At 32.2% G+C, this 4,858-nt stretch overlaps 1 protein-coding gene and 1 non-coding gene across 2 annotated transcripts in view; one reads left to right on the top strand and one right to left on the bottom strand.

Moving 5' to 3' along the window:
- The window catches only part of LOC108364249 (serine/threonine-protein phosphatase 6 regulatory ankyrin repeat subunit B-like), a gene marked incomplete at its 3' end in the record, with an annotated part of 8,856 nt that overhangs the window by 884 nt on the left and 3,114 nt on the right, over positions 1 to 4,858 (bottom strand). The gene's annotated exons all lie outside the window — the stretch shown is intronic.
- Positions 4,679 to 4,753, top strand: TRNAR-CCG (transfer RNA arginine (anticodon CCG)). The gene has a single exon. It is a non-coding gene; the product is annotated as a tRNA-Arg (tRNA).

Here is a 4,858-nt window from a genome sequence, read left to right as displayed (position 1 = left end):
GATGGAATAGCTAGCTTGTTTTACGTTAGTGATTGATCCACCATTTATGCCTTCTGCAATTTTGTAACCTGTTCCTATTACTTTGTAGTTGAAATTATTATCTACTTTAATGATCAAACAGATAATTTTTGTTGTACCTATATCTAAAACAGCAAAAACATTTCTTTTTGGCTTTACTATTACTGCAGAGTACATAATTAAGTTCTTAAAATTAGTTTATATAGTTTTTTATTGCAAAAACACAGCAACATATTAATATACCTGGACAAAGAGAAAAATAAAACATAGAATTTCAATTTTATGCCTACATTACCGATTGTAATTGCTCCTGACGAAAGACTGATTACACGTGCCAGCGAAGTACAAGAAATAAACGATGAAATTAAAAAATTAGTAAACGATATGTTCGAAACTGTTAGTGATGCTAATGGTTTTGGTCTTGCTGCGGTGCAGTTGGGAGTGTTAAAAAGGGTTTTTGTTACATGTATATCGCCAGAATATCAAGAGGAATATCCAGGATATCAATCAATAGGAACTTTTTGTATGATAAATCCAGAGATTACAGAGCTGTCTGATGAACAGGTGGTAATGACGGAGGGTTGTCTATCTATTCCAGAGCAGCACTATGAAATAAAACGTCCACAATACCTTACTGTGAAATATTGGGATATAGATGGTAAAGAGAAAACAATTAAAGCTAACGGGTGGCTTGCAAGGTGCATTCAACATGAGTTAGATCATTTAAACGGTATACTATATATTAGACATTTATCAAAACTGAAGTATGGTCTAGCTATAAAAAAAGCAAAGAAAATAAAAGAAAGGTACTCTTGACAGAGCTATAGTATTATGCTGTAATGATGCTATTTCATGTCCGTCTTAATTTTTGAAGCATATGGTCAATGATAAAGATTTGGAATTATTAAAGTTCTATCATGAAATAGGTGTTGATTGCACAATGAAAGAAACACTAGAGACAGAAAAAGATAAGCTTGTTGGTGCAGATAAGCAAATTAATAAAAAAGAACAACAGGATTTTTTCCCGAGTGATTGGATAATTGAGGCAAGGAAACTTGCAAGCAAATGTGACAGCGTTGATGAATTAAAAGCTGCAGTTAAATCATTTGAAGGCTGTGAAATTAAGAAAACTGCTACTAATACTGTTTTTTCTGACGGAAATCCAAATGCGGAGATCATGCTAATAGGGGAGGCTCCAGGAGCAAATGAAGACCTACAGGGTATACCATTCTGTGGTGCAAGTGGGATGTTACTTGATAAAATGTTAAATGCAATCGATCTTGACCGCACAAAAGTTTATATAAGTAACACTGTGTTTTGGCGTCCACCTGGCAATAGAAAGCCAACTGATCTAGAACTTGATATGTGCAGGCCATTTGTTGAGAAGCATATAGCACTTGTTGCACCAAGAATCTTAATTTTAGTAGGTGGTATAGCGTGCTACAGCCTGCTTGATAATACAAAAACTATCCCTAATTTGCGTGGTAGGTTTTACACTTACACCAATCAATATTTATCTGATTCGATTACTACAGCCGCTATATTTCACCCTGCTTATTTACTACGCCAGCCTCAGCAAAAGCGTCTAGCTTGGGAGGATTTGAAAAAGATAAGGGAATATCTTACCAAGTAAGTTTAAACTCTAAGCTATTTCAGTAAAATAAGTTTTTTCAGAAATTTTTTTGCAAGCGATATTTTCACTCAGTTATTATTTGTAAAAATTCTCCTCGAATGTTTAATGAAATTAAATAAATTCAATTTTAAATTTTAAGTAAGTGTATAACCAATAGTATGTTGAAAATAAAACCAAAAAGCAAATTTATGCTTTCCATTGGGGAGGAGGGTGCAATATTGCTATATTTTCAAAATAATACTTTAAATAAAAGGTATTTTATTAAGAGTAAAAATAGTAGTGTAATCTCTGATTTAAGATCATGTCTTGCGGACGACAGAAAAGCTCCACTGTACTTAGTTTTAAATCATGCAGATCAAAACTATATGCTACATTCTATTCCTGATGTGAATAGAATAAGTGCTTATTTATTGGCAAAAACAAAAGTAGAACACTTTGCCAACCAATACGATATAAACTCAGCACTCCTGATTGAAAAGCCAGGCAAATATAATAGTAACTGGTGGTACCTGTTAGTTTTATCAAAAACTCAGAGTATGATAAGATATTGGCTGGATATGCTTGTTGATATAGGCTCAAATTTTAAGGGAATATTAATGCTCCCTATAGAAATGGGTAACATAGCGAAAAAAATTCTGCATGAAAATCCCAATCACTGGAAAATTATGGTTGCTTCTACTAAAACAAGTGGATATAGGCAAATAGTTATGAAGGATGAGAAGATAGTGTTTACACGACTTATACCTTTTACAGGTGATAATTTGCCAGGAATTATTGCGGGTGGAATATATCAAGAAGTGAAAAATACTGTGCAATCCTTAACTAAGTTTGGTTTTAAAAGAGATGACCCAATAGACCTTTGTCTTATAGTGCAAGAGGATGTTAAAGATAGCCTATCNTCAGTTATCAACTTTTCAGAGAACAGTGTAAGTATACTCACTCCTTATGAGCTGAATGAATTATTAAAACTGGAGCTAGCTATCAGTGAAAAAGATAAATTTTGTGATACCGTAATTTTATTTCATAGTTTTAAGAATAAACCAACAGCTGTGTTTCACACAAAGGAAACTAAAGAGTTTTATTTATTTAATTTTTTATATATTAACTCTCCTAGTTTTTTTTTGTTTCTAACCCTTGGTTTAATTATGGCTAATGTTTTCTATTTATCAAATTTGTCTTCTAATGTTCGAATAACAGGTGATTTAAAAATGAAAGAGCACCTTTTGGATGGTCAGCTAACACAACTTACCAAAAATTACAACACAAAAAAAATGGATGACATTTTTAGTTTTATTAACGTGAATAATGTTTTGTCGAAGATAGAGTATTCTCCTCTTACGCAAATTAGGTATGTGGAGAAGCTAAAAATATCTGATGTAGAGTTACAGTCTTTTGAGTGGAGTTATGATGAATTGAAAAATTCTATTACTACAGAACTGAAATTTCATCTACAATCTGATACGAGTGTTTCCGATAGGTATGGAGAACTAAAAAAAAGCTTAAATAATAATTTCCGTACCCAAACAGTTTATATTTCAGACTTAGCTATTTCCTTTCCATCTGAAAAACAGCATGTAGTTGTTGATGTTAAAATAAAAGAAATGATATGAATATTCTTCAATTAAAAAGAAAGGCTATAATCCGGTTTTTCTTGTTTTTTTTGTTATTTATTGTGTTGGTTGCACTACTAGCTTGTGTTTTTGTTTACAATAAAAAAGTGTATAGTAGAAACCAGGACACTATTGATAGGATACATTTTATTAATTCTCAAATTATTGAGGCTCATGAAAGAGAAGTAGTGTTTAACAAATACCTTGATTTATGGCAAAGGGTTTCTTCTTCTAGTTTACATAGCAGTAAATATATCAGTAATTTGAGTCTTGAGCTTAAACGTTTGTATAGAAAATATAGTATGTTAAGTCCTGAAATGTCAATTTCAGTACCAGAAGAAGTTGAGATTCAACATATAGGTAAGCATACAAAGGTCATTAAGAGTAAAGTAACATTAAGTTTTAGTGCAGTAAGTGATAAGCATATCTTTTTATTTTTACAGTCTATTCCTAGCCTACCTGGTTATGTTATGATTAAGTCTCTTGTATTGAATAAACAGCGAAACATTGATACTGTAATTATGCATCAAATTTCAAATGGTGATATGGTAGAAGTAGTAAGAGCGAATATAGTTTTTGATTGGTATACTGTGTTAAAAAATGAAGATTAGGCTCTTTTTTTTTCTTTCACTGCTAATCCTTAGTATCAATGTATACTGTAGCTGTGAGGATATTGCAGAGAATATTGAGGCTTGTAAAGCATACACATGCTCACGGTATATTGGTGGTGAAAATTACATAAAACATAAAATACTGGGGTTAGATAGCAAAAATTTATGCATATATATTGAAAAACATAACAATGATGAAATGATCTGTCACCATTCTGAACAAGGAAGAATAGCAGAGAAAAAATATTTTGAAAATATTGTTAATCAAGAGACAGACAATTTTACTGATATAGTGCGTGTGCGCTCACAAGAGTGTTTTTTTGTAAATAGTAATAATCTAAATTACATGGATCAAGAAGATGTTATAAGAGAGGCGACGGACAATGATCTTGAAACTTTATCACAATACAATGGTATAAGAAGTATCTTTTTTGATGATAATCAGGTAAATAAAATTGTTGATACAATGGAAAAGTTTACTCCAAGGTCTATAGCAACTACTAAGGAGCAAATAGTAAATAACTTTAATTGCAGGACAGTTATACTAGATTCAATTGTTTTTTTATCGCATGACATATGGAAAATATGGGTGAATGGAAAGTTATTTATGAACGCTAGAGATCTCAGAGTGCAATCAGTTAATGAAGATCATGTAACTTTTGTGTGGCATGTGGATCAGAAGCTATTAAAGAAGCAAATTAATAATTCTCAGAATGTATCTATTGCTAAAGACAGTGTAGTATTCACACTTTACCCAAAACAAAAGTTTGACTTAGATAGCTTATCTATAAGATAACTAAATACATGCGCTTGTAGCTCAGTTCGGATAGAGCATTGCCCTCCGGAGGCAAGGGTCGTGGGTTCGAATCCCTCCAAGCGCACATACTTTTTGCAAGTTAAAGGGAATTAAGGAGAAATTGGTAGCTTAACCGAAGAAAAACTACCAGTTAAAACATGTCAAAATGGAAGTGTATCTCTCATGCTTC

Source organism: Rhagoletis zephyria, unplaced genomic scaffold (genome assembly GCF_001687245.7).
Source record: "Rhagoletis zephyria isolate East Lansing unplaced genomic scaffold, Rhagoletis_zephyria_1.1 Rzeph_scaffold_01507, whole genome shotgun sequence".
Lineage (NCBI taxonomy): Eukaryota > Metazoa > Arthropoda > Insecta > Diptera > Tephritidae > Rhagoletis > Rhagoletis zephyria.
This window is presented reverse-complemented; position numbering and strand designations above follow the sequence as displayed.